The sequence below is a fragment of the Lontra canadensis genome, unplaced genomic scaffold, assembly GCF_010015895.1.
Source record: "Lontra canadensis isolate GAN:19392208 unplaced genomic scaffold, GSC_riverotter_1.0 scaffold116, whole genome shotgun sequence".
Taxonomy (NCBI): Eukaryota; Metazoa; Chordata; class Mammalia; order Carnivora; family Mustelidae; genus Lontra; species Lontra canadensis.
In genome coordinates, this window is record NW_022631110.1 from 4,697,688 (window position 1) to 4,717,041 (window position 19,354).

Sequence of the window (19,354 nt, forward strand, 5' to 3'; positions counted from 1 at the left end):
GGGGTTGCCCTGCAGTAAGGTTTCCACAGAGATTTTTATGGAAGAAATAAGCTGCTAATAAACTGGAATACTTGCAATCCTGAGCATTGCAACCTTAGATATAAATTAGGCTTCTACAAAAAATGACTATAATGGGCAACTTAATAATAATAGTGTTATATTTTGGCTAAAAGTCCAGAAATACAAAAATAAGAAACATTGGGATTTAAGGAATAAATCTAGACTATTTAGATCAACTGCCCTCTCTCTACCATTTTCCTCCTAAAATTGCCTTTATATATGTAACAATTTGTAGATTTTTCTTCTCTGGGGAAACCTACTTTTCTCTAACAACAATTCTACAAAGCTAATTACTGCCACAAAGATATATAGTGAGGAGAAAGATATTGATCTTGACCATTCTGAGAAAAATAAAGCATTGGAAAAATTTTGTAGAAAAACTATTGGTTTGGGTCAATTTTGTGTGAGAATGTTGAAATACAGTATAATTACATGATGCAAATAGGTAAGCACTTCTGGACTGTTTAGTGTGCCAAATACTTTGAAATTGTCAGTTGCCCACCCTTCTGAGTTGAAAGATGTAATATGTCCTTTGTGAGATAGAGGGTTATTCTGCAAGTAAACAGTCTCCCAACTCAAGTGTTATAGGTGGACATATGGTTGCATTGATTTAAAAATGCTTAACTGACTGAGACATCTAGAAAGTAGGAAAATAATTATTCTGGTCAAAGGTTAATTTGTTGCACTGCAATGTTTGGCACCAAGAAGTACATTCTAATCATTTTTTGGTGCCACAATTGTGTATCAAGTCCAGCAGTGGGTGTGCAGTTGATTGTACGCCAGTGGCAGGCTGCTGAAATGCTATTTTCACTGGGGCCAGCTTGCAGTTATTATAATGATTTGACACCTCTCCCCAGATTTAGTGTCAGAAAAGTTGAAATCTCATTTCTGAGGAAGAGTATCTGAGGTATGGGAGTTGTGCTTTCTGAATATCATTTGTTTAAGTTAATTTTAGGACAAAAGCCACATAGTTATTCCAGTTGTATCAACTTGATCCAAAGGCTTATAAAATGGTCATGATCACACACAAAACATTTCTGGAATTTTTGTTGTTGTTGTTGATGAGGAGCTCCCTTTGAAAAGCAATGAAGGAAAGATTATATTAGTTTGTAAAGATCTTGGTTCTATCACTGTTTGGTGATTTTGGGGGGTGCCATTTCATCTTATTACATTTTCCCTCCTATTTGTAAAATGGTGATAATCCACATTCATGAAACTCTACAAATCTAAGATACCATCTTCTCAGTGCAATTTCCATAGTGTAAACTAGAACATATCTTGCTTGACAAACTTCCTTTCCCTGAACTTTTTTTTTCATGAGTTGTTTGACTATAAAACTAAGACTACAATGTACCTGTTCTTTTTCTCCTTCTAGTCCCACAGCATGTCCTCTTACAGTCCTCCCTGCAACCACTTTCCACTTACCTCTCAGGATATTCTGATAAAAATGCAAATCTGATTATACTCATTTCCCATACTTTCCAAGTGCCAAAACCCTCCTCCCAAGACAGAGGCTGGGGAGATGGATGGCCTTTGTCTAATAGCTAATTGGAAAATTTCAAGAGGTAATTTCAAGCTTTAACCAGGTCTTTTTGTAGCTAACTGAGTGGTCATTAAGAGGTATATGGCTTAATAATGGGCCATTTCTTATTCTTGGCAGACTTAAGAAGGTACAATTTGAGAGAAGGGGATAATAGAAAGGAAATAACACTGCTTTGCCTAATTATGTACCGTACTAACTCCATTGTGAGAGATGTGACCTTATAAGTTATGGACCCTTAGGGAATTATTACCTTCTCCTTCTTACGGGGATTGTTTGTACTATCTCTGCCAAACAACATTTGTCCTCTGAAGACTGGGTGAGTGTATGTGGGTACACATAAGTATGTGTTCCAACAGTTAACCATTGAGCAATCAGAAAAATAGAGATTTGTATGCAATTCATGCTGGTGAGAAGAGCTCAAATTAGAACATAAGAGTGGTGCCAATGCACACCTAGATGTTTCTATGGGAGGCAAAATGTCAGAGATTACTACAGATTGTCCTGCTGGACCTTAGATTATGGTTAGAGATTGAATAGCTCAGATTTAGGGAAATTGGTGGGAGCAGAGAGATATAACCTAAGCAGAGAACAAAACGTGTGCACTGGAAAGCTGTCCTGAAAGGTCAATAAAGACTTGCAAGATGGATATTAGAAGAAGGTTCTCTTGAAGAGGAAGTGGATCTGAGAATATAGATTTGGAATTTGGATACCCCTCCCCACATATATACTAGGTGCTTTCCCTTTGGGTTATGTAGGTAAATATATTTGCTGTTCTCTTTTAGATTTTATTCTTTCCTACTCCTCTGTAATTTTCGGCCATTAAAGGAATTCTAATATCCATACAGATTTAAAGGGTGAAACTATTGGGATAAATGAACAGAATGAAAGAGGAAACCGTGTCCTGCCTCATTTCTCTCACTGGAGCCATAAGAAGGTGCTGTAGGCCATCAGGGAATTCTGCCTAATGTCTAAGCTTCAACTGCAATAGAGTGAACAGGAGTGAGGCAGCACAGAGAGGTAAGCTGCAATTTACAACACTGAAGAAATTTGTATGTGGAAAACTAAGAGGTCAAATCAGAAAAGTTCTCCCCTTCCCCAAACTGCAGAGGAAGTGAATGCTTACTGAAGATGTCAACTGCCATTTGCATTGCTGATTTTGTTACTATCCTGATTAGAGTCTTTCAATAGTTTCTGATTGCCCATAGAAAAAATAGACAAAAAATTTAGAGTTGTACAGAAGGTCTTACAGGATGGTGTCCCTGCTAGATGCTCTAAAAAGTCATTTTCTCTACCTTAGGACCTTCAAACTGACACGGTTTTTCTCCCCTCTCAGTAATCAAACTCCTTCTTAGCCTTTAGTTTCCACCTTAGAAGTAGTTCTGCTGCATCCAATGATTTAGAAATATTGTGTTTATATTTTAATCTTTACATGTAATTTTTAAATTTCTTCTTCTTTGATTTTTTTGGTTGACCCTTTCATTGTTTAGTAAAAGAAAGACATAAAGATACATGCAGATTGAAAGTGAGGGGATGGAGAAACATTTACCATGCAAATAGATGTGTAAAGAAAGCTAGGTAGCAATATTTATATCAGAGAAAGTTGACTTTCAAATAAAGAGACAAAGAAGGAAACTACGTAATCATAAAGGGAACAATCCAACAAGAATATTTATGCATTTAACAGAAAGCAGCTATTAACAAATACATAAAGCAGCTATTATATAAATATATATGTAATACATAAAGCAGCTATTCACAGATATAAAGGAAGTAATTGATAGTAATACAATCATAGTGGGACACTTCACTTACATCAGTGGATAGATCATCCAAATTAGAAAATCAGTAAGAAAACAGTGGCTTTGAATGACACCAGACCAAATGGCACTATCATATTCAGAATATTCCATCCTAAAACAGCAGAATACACATTCTTCTCAAGTTTATATGGAATGTTATGTGGAATAGATAACATATGAGGTCACAAAGCAGTTTCAAAAAATTCAAAAAGATTGTAGCCATACATACACTTTGCCTGACTACAATGCTATGAAACTAGAAATCAACCACAACAGAAAGTCTGGAAAGAATACAAATACATGGAGGTTAAATAACATGCTACTAAATGATGAATGCATGAAACAAAAAAATCAAAGAGGAAATAAAGAAATACATGGAGACAAGTGAAAATGAAAACACAATGGCCCAAAATTTGGGGGATACATCACAAGCTATTCTAAAAGGGAAACATAGCAATACAGTCCTACCTCAAAAAACAAGAAAAATCTCAAATAAACAACTTAATCTTATAGTTAAAGGAGCTAGAAAAACAAACAAAACCCAAAACCCGCAGAAGGAAGGAAGTAATGATAATTAGGCCAGAAATAAATGAAATAAAAACTAGAACAACAACAACAAACAGTAGAACAGATCAATGAAACCAGGAGCTGGTTCTTTGAAAAAGATAATATATTTGAGGGGCGCCTGGGTGGCTCAGTGGGTTAAGCCGCTGCCTTCAGCTCAGGTCATGATCTCGGGGTCCTGGGATCGAGTCCTGCATCGGGCTCTCTGCTCAGCAAGAAGCCTGCTTGCTTCCCTCTCTCTCTCTGCCTGACTCTCCATCTACTTGTGATCTCTGTCTGTCAAATAAATAAATAAAATCTTTAAAAAAAAAAAACCCTTAAAAAAAAAAAAAGATAATATGTTTGATAAACCTTCAGCCAGACTGATTTAAAAAAAAGAAGAAAAGAAAAAAGGTGGTGCTGAACTCAAATAAATAAGATCACAAATGAAAGAGAAGAAATTACAACTGACCCCACAGAAATACAAAAGGTCTTAAGAGAGTATTTTGAAAAATTATATGCCAAAAAACTGGATAAACTAAAAGAAATAGAAAAATTCCTGGAAATATATGATTTCCCAAAAGGGAATCAGGAAGAAATAGAAAATCTGAAGAGACCAATTACCAGCAATGAAATTGAATCAATCATTGGAAAACTCCCAAAAAACAAAAGTCCAGAACCAGATGGCTTCACAGGTGAAGTCTGTCAAACATTTAAAGAAGAGTTAATACCCATTCTTCTCAAATGATTCCAAAAAATAAAAGAGGAGGGAAAACTTCCAAATTCATTCTATGAGGCCAGCAGTACCCTGATACCAAAACCAGATAAAGACAACACTAAAAAAAGGGAACTACAGGCCAATATCCCTGATAAACACAGATGCAAAATCCTCAAAATACTAGCAAACTGAATTCAACAATACATCAAAAAGAATTAATCACCATGATCAAGTGGAATTTATCCCTGGGATACAAGGGTGGTTCAATATTCACAAATCAATCAACGTGCTTCATCACATTAATAGGAGAAAGAATAAAAACCATATGACCACTTCGGCAGATGCAGAAAAAACATTTGACAAGCTCCAGCATCCAAACGTGATAAAAACTGTCAACAATGTAGGTTTAGAGGGACCATACCTCAACATAATAAAGGCTTTATATGAAAAACCTACAGCTAACATCATCCTTAAAATGGAAAAATTGAGACCTTTTCCCCTGAGGTCAGGAACAAGATAAGGATGTCCATGCTCACTGCATTCATTCAATATTGGACCTGAAGTCATAGCCACAGCAATCAGACAACAAAAAGAAATAAAAGGCATCCAAACTGGTATGAAAGAAGTAAAACTGTCACTATTTGCAGATGACATGATATTATAGATCGAAAACCCTAAATGCCACCAAAACCCCCCAAAAAGCTACTAGAACTAGTAAATGGATTTAGTCACAAGATAAAAAAAAAATCTATGTACAAAAATGTTTGCATTTCTATACACCAATAATGAAGGAGCAGAAAGAAAATTTAAGAAAAAAAATCCCACTTACATTTGCACCAAAATAAAATAGCTAGGAATAAACCTAACCAAATAGGTGAAAACTATACTCTGAAAATTATAGAACACTGATGAAAGAAGTTGAAGATGACACAAACGGAAAGACATTTCATGCTCATAGATTGGAAGAATAAATATTGTTAAAGTGTCTATGCTACCCAAAGCATTCTATAGGTTTAATGCAATCTCTATCAAAATACCAAGAGCATTTTTTACAGAACCAGAACAAAGAACCCTCCAATTTGTAAGGAACTACAAAAGACCCTGAATAATCAAAGCAATCTTGAAAAAGCAGAACAAATTGGAGGTATCACAATACCAGATTTCAAGATAGACCACAAAGCTGTAGTAATCAAAACAGTGTGGTATGGGCACAAAAATAGATACACAGATCAATAAAACAGAACAGAGAACCTAGGAATAAATCCACAATTACATTGTCAATCAATATTTGACAAAAGAGTCAAGACTATGCAATTAGAAAGTCTCTTCAACAAATTGTGCTGAGAAAACTGGACAGCTACATGGGAATGAATGAAACTAGACCACTTTTTTGCACCATACACAAATATAAACTCAAAATGTATCAAAGACCTAATGTGAGACCTGAAACCATAAAAAATCCTAGAAGAGAGCACAGGCAGTGTTTTTCTGTCTACATAGGCCATAGCAACATTTTTCTAGATATGCCTTCTGAGGCAAGAAAAACAAAAGCAAAAATAAACTGTTGGGACTACCTTGAAATAAAAAGCTTTTTCACAGCAAAGGAAACCATCAGCAAAATTAAAAACAAACCTACTGAATGGGGGAAGATATTTGCAAATGACAGAGTACCCAATATGTAAAAGCAACTTGTACAACTCAGCTCCAAAACCCCCAAATAGTCCAATTAAAAAGTGGGCACAAAGCATGCACAGAATTTTCTCCGAGGAAGACATATACATGACCAACAGACATATGAAAAGAAGCTCATCACTAATCATCAGGGAACTGCAAATCAAAACCACAATCAGATATCCCCTGACACCTGTCAGAATGGCTAAACTCAAAAACACAAAAAACAAGTGTTGTTGAATATGTGGAGTAATAGGAACCCTTGTGCACTGTTGGTGGGAATGCAAATTGGTGCAGCCACTGTGGAAAATACTATGGAAGTTCCTGAAAAAATAAAAAATAGAATTGCCTTAATTCCACTACTGGGTATTTACCCATAGAATATGAAAACACTAATTTGAATAGTTGTATGCACCCCTATGTTTATTGCAGCATTACTTACAATAGCCAAATTATGGAGATAGATAGATAGATATCTATCTATCTATCTATCTATCTATCTCCATAATTGTATATCTCTAATAATATATATTATTCTATGTATATAATAATATATATAATTCAGCCATGAGAAAGAATGAAGTCTTGCTATTTGCAACAACATGGATGGATCTAGAGGGTATAATGATAAATGAAATAAATCATTCAGAGAAGAAAGGCAAACACCATATCATTTCATTCATACATGGAATTCATGAAACAAAACAAACGTACAAAGAAAAAAAGAGAGAAACCAAGACACAGGACTCTTAAATTTAGTGAACCAAGTTCTGGTTGCCAGAGGGGACACAGGTGGGGGAGATGAGTCAAATAGGTGAAGGGGATCAAGAATACCACTTATCTTTATGAGCAATGAGTAATGTATAGAATGGTTGAATTCTTATATTGTACAGCTGAAACTAATATAACACTACATTAATTATACTGGAGTAAAGAATAAATTTTTTATAAAAGAACAAACAATAAGCAAAAATTCAGTGATAAAAAAGGTTCACAAATAGGGTTTGAGATAATAGATGTTGTTCTAAGCAGCTAAGTATGCAATCATTTATTAAACACCAAGGAAAAATAATAAAGCATTCTAAACACTCATTAAAAATTAATAAATAAAATAAGGGTGCCTGGGTGGCTCAGTCATTAGGTGTTTGCCTTCAGCTCAGGTCATGATCCCAAGGTCCTGGGATCAAGCCCCATGCTGGGCTCCCTGCTCGGCAGGAAGCCTGCTTCTCCCTCTCCCACTCCCCCTGCTTGTGTTCCCTCTCTCACTTCTCTGTCAAAGAAATAAATAAAATCTTTTTAAAAATTACTAAAATAAAATAAAACTTCCAATTCTGTTTTTTTTTTTCCATTCTTTCCTTAAGTTTTGTAAGTTTATTTCCTGATATAGTAAAGTTCTATTATCAGATGGCTGCATATTTAGGATTGTTATGCCTTCTCAATATATAGACTATTTTTCTTTTAAAATGTTTCTTTATCCCTGGTAACAACTGTAGTGTACTTTGTCTTGGAGAAGTCTACTTTGTGTGATATCAGTATAGCTTCACCAGCTTTCCTATGCTTCTTGTCACTTTTTATTTATTTTTTTTCATGGCCAAAAGTCTGAGAAGAGATGTTTAATTTACCCTATAAAATTTGTTGAGCAGTAACCCCTACTAGCTCCGATTTTATTTTATTTTTTTAAAGATTTTATTTATTTATTTGAGAGAGAGAGAGAATGAGTTGGAGGGGCAGTGGGAGAAAGAGCAGACTCCCACTGAGCAGGGAGCCTGATGTGAGGCTCGATCCCAGGACCCTGAAGTCATGACCTGAGCAGACACTTAAATGACTGAGCCACCCAGGCACCCCAAAGTAGCTCCCATTTTAGATGGCACTAGTGAAGTCTTCAGAACATCACAGAATTGTCTTTCCACTGCATGCAACTGAGCTTTTCATTCAACACCTCTTTTAGGCTATGCCAAGCCTTTAGATGATGACTAGTTACCTGATGGGACCTGAATGAATTTTCATTTCAATAATGCAATATTCTTATCAAGATTTAAAGAAAATCTATATGAATAATGTATGGATGGTTTATGATGAGATTTAGCACCACAAAATGTGGCATCCCAGAATATTTCCCTTTGTTCCTAGTTATTTTGAACAAACAACTGTTACTATGATCTGGGGACATTGGTATCCAAGAAAGTGACTTCAAGAGGTCCCAGAAGAGGAAAATTTCAACATGCATGCATACTTTGAATAATGGAGAGCAATGATTTGGATGGTAGGTCACATATTTGAGAATGGTTTTCCTTCTGCTTAGTCTAAGATAGCTTGAAGTCAGATCTGCTGCAACATGACTGATGATATGGCATTGTAATACAGTTTGCCTACAATTTATATTCTTATTGATGCATAGCCACAGTGAAGGACTCTGAATAGGAATAACAGCTTTATACATTAAAAAAAATTTCTCTCAGGAAGTTAAATATGAATGCATTATCTATTCATAAGGCTTTAATTGGTACTAAACATCCTATTCACAAATAGAATCTTTAAGTCTAGTGACAGGTAAGATGCAACAGGTTGTAGAAGAAATTCTGACATGTGTCCACAGTTGTATGGGTAAAAGAGGAATGGTTAGAAGAATAAGCACTGGATTTAGACAGTGATGTTTACAGTCTAGTTGTGTGCTCTTAAGCATGCTTCTTAATCTAAGATTCAGTTTTCCTATCTGTAAGATAGAGATTTGGTGAGGATTAAAAGAGATGATCCATTTAAAGCAATCAGCATGGTCCCTGATGCATGGTAAACATGCAAAAATCTGTAGTTATTATTTTCATTATCATCATCATCATCATCCTTACTAGTACCATGTTTTAATGGTCTAATTACCAGTGGCATAATTAAAGGAACTTTTACTTCCAGGAAAAAGAAAATGAACACAGAAGGAATGTATGAGATGAAAGAAAGAATGCTGAGCATGTAAAATGGTCAACACATAGGTAAAATTAAGCATGTACCGATATTAATAGTATATAATTATCAGGGTTAAAACTCAAAATAGAATTACATGATTGTATGGTCAATGAAAGCATACAAGTTGTGAGTAAAGAGTGATTAGTTTTAAGGTACTTTAATTATTTGGGAATATAACATTATTGATTTACTTTAGACTTGATAAATAACAAGAAAAATTCTAGGGTAATCACAAAAAATAGAAATAGAGTATATTTTCCAATCTAGTAAAAGTGAAAATTGGAATCTTGAGGGAATAAAAGCAAAAATAAAATTCAATCAATACCTAAAGAGGTAAGAAAGGAGAACTTGAAGGCATTATGCCTCTGTGTACTACTACAACCAGATGGACAATATACTCAATAAAGTTTACAATTTTTTTAATAGAGTAAGAAAATTTTGAGTAAATTAGCTTGGTTCTGAAGTTCAAGAATGAAATGACTTACATAGTCCAAATATCTGGTTCATGAGAAAATTAGAACACAGGCAATGATGTCTTGCTCCATAAGTTCTCCTTCACCTACCCCTCTGAACTGGACACATTTTGCTTTGAGGGAATCAGATTAAACTGAATTAGATCCAACTGCATATGAAGTAGCCCAGAAGGTCTGGCGAGGCTGAGGCTAGAAAATCTCACACTCTTAGATCCTCTGTATATTAGGAGTTACTCTTAAGATTCTGACTACAACCAACTCCTAATTCTATCCCTAGAGAAGATCTAAATTATTTCTTGTCATATTTCCAGGTCTTTCCAAGTCGGCAAACAGGTGGTGAGCTATGATCCCTTAGTTTCGCACTAGAATGTACACCATGAGAATGGGAATTTTTGTTTCTTTCACTGTCATATTTCCAGTCTATGGAAAAGTGCCTGGCACATAGGGGGTTCTCAAAAATACTTGTCTAATCAATAATTTAATGAATGATACAGTTAGCATCCTATCTGTGAAAGGTGATGCCATGGGATCCTAGAGCTAAAAGGATCATAGAAAATATCTTGTCCAACACCAGTAGTTTACTTTGTCAAAAAGTTAGCTAACATGGTCTCCTTGGAAGAGTTCAATCTATACAATTGTTTTGTTGGCCACATGAACAATGAAGCCTCACTCATGTGTTTCTCCAGCCCAGGTCCATCTTTGGAGCACCAGACCCATGCGTAGAAATGTTATTGACATTTATAGTTAGAGTCCCACAGACACCTAAACACAACATTCCAATCAGGCCTGTTAAGTCCTGCTTTTGAGGGTAATGATTCTAAAACTGACGTATAGCATAGTTGATCAACTATACATCAAATCATTTTTTTTTCATTTTGGCTTCAAGAGTAGTACCTGCTCATGCTCAAAAAATTTGGCCTATTTTTATCTTATTTATATTCCAGCCCATATTTCCTAATCTAATTTGTATTCTCCCTGGTCCTGGTGTTTATTTTTTTATTTATTTAACTACTTTTCTCCTGTGTATTTTATGAAAGCCACTTCAAGTCCTTTGTGGTATTCAATAGACTATAACCAAAAGAAAACCTTATGATCTCTTCCTACAAATTCCTTCTTGTATTCTCTATTCTGGGTTTTCCAGCCATCTTCTTTTCTGGCTCTAACATAAGAGCTTCCCTATTGGTATTCCAGTCTTTCTTGTGTCTTTCCCATACTTGGTTTATATTCCATAAAGTTGCCAGAAAAAGCTTTTTTTTTCTTTTTAAAAAATGTTTATTTATTTTTTTAATTTCTTTTCAGTGTTCCAGAATTCATTGTTTATGCACCACACCCAGTGTTCCATGCAATATGTACCCACCACAATATCCACCACCAGGCTCAAACAACCTCCCACCACCCTCTCCTCCAAAACCCTCAGTTTGTTTCTCAGAGTCCACAGTCTCTCATGGTTAGTCTCCCCCTCCAATTTCTCCCAACTCACTTCTCCTCTCCATCTCCCCATGTCCTCCCTGTTATTTGTTATTCCTTAGATCGACAAATAAGTGAAACCATATGATAATTGACTCTCTCTGCTTGACTTATTTCACTCAGCATAATCTCTTCCAGACCCGTCCATGTTGATACAAAAGTTGGGTATTCATCCTTTCTGATGGAGGCATAATATTCCATAGTATAAATGGAACCACATCTTCTTTATCCATTCGTCCATTGAAGGGCATCTTGGTTCTTTCCACAGTTTGGTGACTGTGGCCATTGCTGCTATGAACACTGGGGTACAGATGTCCCTTCTTTTCACTACATCTGTATCTTTGGGGTAAATACCCAGTAGTGCAATTGCAGGGTCATAGGGAAGCTCTATTTTTAATTTCTTAAGGAATCTCCATACTAAATTACATCCTTGGTAATATTCCTTGCCTGTTTTAATTCCTTCATTAATGATTCTCCACTCCCTAGGAATGAAATCTAGATTCCATTGCATGAAAGTCAAGGCCAACCTCTGAAGATATGTCTCTGAGTGCTTCTCCTCCCACTCTTTAGTTTGAGAGATCAAATTTCCTGCACCTGCCAGGAATACCCCCTGCAGTTCTATATCTACATACCTCCACAAAAGTTGTCTTCTGTGTATAAGCCCTGCTTTGAATAATCAAGTTCTGTAACCTACAGGACTCAGTTCAAAAGTAACTAATATCTCTTAGGGAGAATTCCCTAAACCCACTTTATGCTATTTTTTATTGAACCCACGTACCTTCTACTTTCCTTTGATATAGCCCTTATCCCACAGTTGTGCATCTATTTAAGTCCAGCCTGTTCTATTGTTCTATAAGTTCCTCAATCACACTGTTTTTCATTCATAGTTTTCCCTCAGAGCACCTAAGGCATTGCCTGGCACATAGGAGGTGATCAATAAATTAATACTGATCACAACAGCCAATATTTATGAAAACATGCTATGGATCAAGCACTATTCTCAAAATAATCCTAGGAGATAAGTATTATTTTCAAACCCATTTTGTAGATAAACTGAAGCAAGGATATAAGTAACTTACCCAAGGTCACACAGTAAGTCCTGGGGTGAGGATTCAAACCCTATAATATGGCTCCAGAGCCACTGCTCTTAAACACAAGGAGATACCCATATAGTAAAGGATTCAAAAGAAGAAAACAGAGTCACAGAGACTTTAAGGGACAATAATAAATCAGTGGTAAATATTCTAAGATAGACACAGGTTAATTTTAAAGATCGGTGATGTTGTTGGATGATAGTTGATAGTAGGCTATAAGTTCTGACTGCCAGAGTAATTAGCAGTTCTTATTGTTGTGTTATTGGCAGACTCCTTCAGGAACTCCACTACAAATTAAATAAATCTTTTTTTTTAGATTTTTATTCATTTATGTGTCACAGAGAAAGAGAGAGACCAAAAACAAGGGGAGCAGCAGGCAGGGGGAGCAGCAGGCTCCCCGCTGAGCAAGGACCCCCCCCCCCAAAGTGGGCCTTGATCCCAGACCCCGGGATCATGACCCAAGCCCAAGGCAGATGCTTAACTGACTGAACCCCCCCGCATGGTGTCCCTAAAAATGAAATAAATCTTAATAGAATTTTAGTTTATGTTTCAATGGAACTCCCAAATGACAGCCACAAGGGAAAATGTTTTCTTCAGGCTCCAGGTCTACACCTGAATTGTGGCAAGGTTGTTTATACACATCACTTAATCTTTAACCTCCTGAACACATTATGAACTATTTGAATTATTTTGGGTCTTTTGAGAAACAGATGCCAAAAGAGGATTAAATGTTCAAGAAATGTGTTAGGCGACATACCTATGAGAAAATGGAGATGAAGCTGGGAAAGGCTGGAAGAGTCATTAGATTGCAATGCAGGTCTAAACCCAAGGGAAGGACAGTGGGAAGGAAGAAAGTTTAGGTGGAAGCATCTTAGTCTGCCGTGAAGTTCTGAGTCTGGTAATACTGTAAAGGAGTCCTTGAGCTAAAGTCACTCATCAGAGGATTTCCATATTTTCCAGAATGTGCTTGCTTTAGTACCTTTGTTGTACTCAGTCATTAGCTGGGAACAGCCCTGCCAAGCTGTCATTGACTGGGAAGTGTGGTTTTGGAGCAGAATGCAGAAAGATTCCAAAATGCTGCATCTAGGGCTTCTAGTCAATTGAGGTCCCCAGAGTAGAAGATCCAAGATACATTCTCATGGCCACCATACTATTTCATTACCCTACTGTCTGAAATCAGTTAAAGTCTTTGTTAAGTTTTGCTCTTGAATTACGAAAGTGACTTACTAGCCCTATTTTTCTTTCTTTTTTTTTTAAAGATTTTATTTATTTATTTGACAGAGAGAGATCACAAGTAGGCAGGAGGCAGGCAGAGAGAGAGGGAAGCAGGCTCCCTGCTGAGCAGAGAGCCCGATGTAGGGCTCAATCCCAGGACCCTGAGATCATGACCTGAGCCCAAGGCAGAGGCCTAACCCACTGAGCCACCCAGGAGCCCCCTAGCCCTATTTTTCCAAGCATCACAGGTTTTCAAAATTTTGGTGAAAGGGAAAAATATTATAATATTGCTTTTATTCATAACACATTAAAATCAAAGGAACTGACTTTACAAAGGAAAAAAGAACCACTATTTCAAAAATTTAATTTGTGTGCCTTTAGGTAAGTTAGTTAATATATCTTTATGCTATGTTATTGGATTTCTATTTAAGTGAAATTATTAAATGAGAATTTGCCTCCAACAGTTACTAAAGTGGAGTAGATAGGTGAGAGAATGGATAGAGAACATTAGGAACCAAGTGCTTTCATAAACACCAAGTTAAATGTCAACACTCTACTTCTAAACCAGACCATCTTTTGAGACTTGTCTTCATCTTCCTTTCTTTAATTCCATATTTTATTTCTTCACTATCTTATTATGCAAGTACTAAACATGGAGAACCTTTTTAGAAATACAGATAATCAAATCAAACAATATTAAAACAATATAAAATTCTATGACCTAAAGATAGTCACTGCTAACATTTTGGTGTAATCTTTCTAATATTTTCCAATGAAAATATGTACATTTAAAAATAAAAATCATAGAGTAATTACTATTTTTTAATATAATTTTTCATTTCCTATTATGAATATTTTTCTATTGAGTAAATATGTACATGAGTCATTGTTTTTTATGGCTGCGTGGTATTCATGCTTTGTATTGTGAACTCAAAAATACTGGGAAAAATTTCCTAGTGTCAGACATTAAGACATTGAGTTTGTACCTTGTCCTTCACTACTTATAAATAATGCACTAAAATATCTTTACATATATGTCTTTTTAACTTGATTGATTAGTTCTTTAAGATTAATTCCTCAAAATAGAATTGCTGGATCAAAGAGTATGAAATTGGTTAAGGAATGTGTAGTATATAAATTACATTAAAGTTATGCCTTGAGTGGTGGTCAGTATCAGCAAGAAAAACTTAGTTTGAATTGTAGATTTCCCATTTTTTGAGGAATCCAAAGAATTTAGGGCTGCCTCATGTCATTCCAAATAATGGTCTCTTCTTTCCTTTTGGTGGCACCAGGAGAGGATTCTCAGAACTGCAAGCAGATATGCTTCCTCTTCAGGACAGACTAGAATGCTAGGGAAGAATAGAGGTATAGAAGGTTCATAGTGACCATGTGAAAAAGAGACAAGATTGGGGGAACAGAGAAAGATAAGATGAGGTCTCCAAGATGCCATCTGAAATAGATTCTGTACATACTGAAAGATAATCCCAAGTAAATGAACATTTCACAGCTCCTGGACTCTGTGTATCTATGACCATATAATAGATAATTAGCGTTTTTTCCCCTAGTGGTTGTTACTGAATCAGTTACCAGATATAAAAAGCATAACAAAATTGTTACAGATGGTACAAGCCACTGACTATTGTTCAATCCATGTTCTCTTCCTCCTGGTCCCATGACTAAACTACATTTCCCAGAATCCCTTAAAATTGAATTCTGGCCAATGGAATGTGAGCCAAAGTGATGTATTCCACACCAGCCTCACTCCCAAATCTTCCTTTGTTTTCCATCTTCTTTTACTTTGTCTGACTCTGGAGCCACAGGACACAAGTCATTGGTCAATTATACACCGTGCAGCTGAAGATCTGAAAGATATATTCCCATGGATACCATAAGAAAAAATGGGGGGATATTCTTAGCAATTCACTAGGTCAGCAGGTGTAAATGAGAACTGCTCTGGTCAAAAAAAGACATAAGTACATTTTCTCCATGACCCACCCTTTAGAAACATAATGGTTAAGAATATGAGCTTTGTAATCATGATATGATATGGAAGCAGTTTATAAACTAGCCCCTCTAATTTAACTATCCCTGGTTCCTTGGGCAACCTAGAAAACCTCACAAAATTTCAGTTTATACATTGGCAAAATGGGAATAAATCTAATATAACTTTGCCAATTTTTTGTGAATAAAAAAGTTATATACATGAAGCAATTAATATAAAAAAGGCTCAATTAATATTTTTCTAGTTTTTTAAAACTTTTTCTTTTTTTTAAAAGATTTTATTTATTTATTTGACAGATCACAAGAAGGCAGAGAGGCAGGCAGAAAGAGAAGGAAGCAGGCTCCCTGCTGAGCAGAGAGCCCAATGCGGGGGCTCAATCCCAGGACCCTGGGATCATGACCTGAGCTGAAGGCCGAGGCTTAACCCACTGAGGCATCCAGGCACCCCATTTTTCTAGTTTATCTGAAGATATCATGTACACTAAAAATATTGTCCATGCCTTCCAGCTCCAATTTACATCATGCAACCAGCCCATGAGGTGTCAGCATAGAAGACTGAGGACTGGATAGTGGCATAAAGACTTCTTAATCAGAAATAACTGGCTAGAAGAGTTGAGATTTGAACAAATATAATGGCATTGTTTAAGGAGAATGATTAGCTCTTTAACAACACTGGCATTGACAGATTCTCTAAATTTGGTCAGAATTATTTTTTAGCCTGATGCAAATGCCACTAATTGGCATTTTTATAAGACCCTTCCTACCCCTTCCCATGTTTAAGCATAAGAGACAGCACTTTTTGAACATACAGAGTATAGAAAATTGCTTCAAACAGTAGGCATTTTTAACTCTTGCCATAATACACGGAAACAAAATTAATGGAATTAGCTAAACTCCATACATTAAGGATACAGGTTATAAAGTAGTCAGATATGTCTGGGGAATTTTTTTTTTTTTTGCTAATATGCATTAATTCAAAGAAAACACTTAAAACTCTTAATGCTTTTAATTTACAAGATTTCTTTTGGCAATAATGTTATAGTTAAGCCCACTCTGCAAACATATATCCACCATGCTACTAAAACTGACAGGTTTTTACAATCATAATTAGCTAAGAATGCCCTTTTTGAACTTGGGTTAATTCCAGCTATTAATTTACCCCCTGGAGAGTAAATCTGCCAAATGTTCTCATTACCTGTTCTTTTGAACAAGTAACTTACCCACTGGCATCCCCAGCACTCTCTCTACCAGCTTTTGGCCTCTTCTTTCCCAATGATCCAGATGTGTCTTATGAGGAATTTTTTTCTCTAAGCAAGATTTTTTTATTAATCTCTTTTTAAAAATAGACATATTGAGATAAAATTCACATATTGCACAGTGTACAATAAATGGCATTTAGTATATTCATAGTTATTCATCCATCACCACAATCAACTTTAGAACATTTTCATCAGTCCAAAAAGAAATCTTATACCCCTTAGCTCTTACCACCAATTTCCTCATCTCTCCCATCGTGGGCAATCATTAATGTACTTTATGTATTTATGGATTTGCTGATTACTGACATTTCATATACATGGAATCATACAAGATGTGGTCTTTTGTGACTGGCTTCTTTCACTTAGCATAAGTGTTTTCAGGGTTCATCCATGTTGTAACATGTATAAGTACTTCATTTCTTTTGACTACTTAGTAATAATCCTTTGTGTGGATAGGCCACATTTTATTCAGTGGGTTTTTTCCACTTTTGGTTTTTATGAATAATACTGCTTTGAACATTTGGGTCCAAATTTTTGTGTGAGGATATGTTTTCAATTCTCTTAAGTATATACCTGGGACTAGAACTGCTAAGTCATATGGTAACTAAGTTTAACCACTTAAGGAACTACCAGATTGCTTTCCAAAGTGGCTAAAACATTTTGCATTTCAACTAGCAGTATAGGAGAGTTCCAATTTTTCCACATCCTTGCCAATGCTTCTTATTGGCTGTATTTTGGATTACAAGATCCTCCCTCCATCAACCTTCAGTTTGTTCTGAATCTTCAAGTCTCTTATGGTTTGTTTCCCTCTCTCTTTTTTCCCACTTCCAGATGTTCTTCTGTTTTGAGTCTTAAATTCCACATATGAGTAATACCATGTGCTATTTGTCTTTCTCTGACTGACTTATTTCACTTAGCATAATACACTCTAGTTCCATCCACATCCTTGCAAATGGCAAGATTTCATTCTTTTTGATGGCTAAGTAATATTCCATCGTGTATATATACCACATCTTTATCCATTCATCAGTCAATGTACATTTGGATTCTTTCCATAATTTGACTATTGTGGATAGTGCTGCTATAAACATTGGGTTGCATGTGCCACTTTTTAAATATCCTTTGGGTAAATACGTAGTAGTGCAATTGCTGGATCATAGGGTAGTAGTATTTTTAACTTAACTTTTTTTAACTTAACTTAACTTTTTGAGGAACCTCCACACTGTTTTCCAGAATGGCTGCACAAGATTACATTCCCACCAACAGTGCAAGAGTGTTCCCCTTTCTCTGCATCATTGCCAACATCCGTTGTTTCCTCTGTTGTTAATTTTAGCCTATCTGACTGGTGTGAGGTGGTATCTCACTGTGGTTTTGGTTTGTATTTCCCTGATAATGAGTGATGTTGAGAATCTTTTTGTGTCTATTAGCCATCAGGATGTCTTCTTTGAGAAACTGTCTTTTCATGTCTTCTGCCATTTCTTAACTGAGTTGTTTTTTGGGTGTTGAGTTTAATAAGTTCTTTATATATTTTGGATACTATCATTTATCAGATATGCCCTTTGCAAATATCTTCTTCCATTCTGCAGACTACTTTTAAGTTTTATTGTTCCCTTTGCTATGCAAAAGCTTTTATTTTGATGAAGTCCCAATAGTTCATTTTTCTTTTTGTTTCCCTTGCCTCTGGTGATGTTTCTAGTAAGAAGTTGCTATGGCTAAGGTCATAGAGGCTGCTGCACGTGTTCCTTTCTAGGATTTTCACAGATTCTTGTCTCACATTTAGCTCTTTTATCTATTTTAAATTCATTTTTGTGTATTGGTTAAGAAAGTGGTCTAGTCTCATTCTTTTCCATATTGCTGTCCAGTTTTCCCAACACGATTTGTTGAAGAAACTGTCTTTTTTTTCCATTGGCTATACTTTCCTGCCTTGTTGAAGATTAGTTGACCATAGAGTGGTGGGTCCATTTATGGATTTTCTGTTCTGTTTCATTTATCTATGTGTCTGTTTTTGTGCCAGTACCATACTGTCTTGATTACTATAGCTTTGTAATATAGCTTGAAGTCTGGAATCATGATGCTTCCAACTTTGCTTTTCTTTTTCACAATTGCTATAGCTATTCACATTCCTTTGTGGTTCCATACAAATTTTACAATCATTTGTTCTAGCTCTGTGAAAAATGCTGGTGGTATTTTCATAGGGATTGCTTTGAATGTGTAGATTGCTTTTGGTAATATACATTTTAACAATATTTGTTTTTCCAATTCATGATCATGGAATGTTTTCTATTTCTTTGTGTCCTCCTCAATTTCTTTCATAAGTGTTCTATAGTTTTCAAAGTACAGATCTTTTACCTCTTTGGTTAGGTTCATTCCTAGGTATCTTATGCTTTTTAGTGCAATTATAAATGGGAATAATTCCTTGATTTCTCTTTTTTTTCCTCATTATTGATATACAGAAATGTGACAGATTTCTGAACATTGATTTTATACCCTGTGACTTTGCTGAATTCATGTATTAGTTCTAGCCATTTTTTGGCCAAGTCTTTCGGGTTTTCT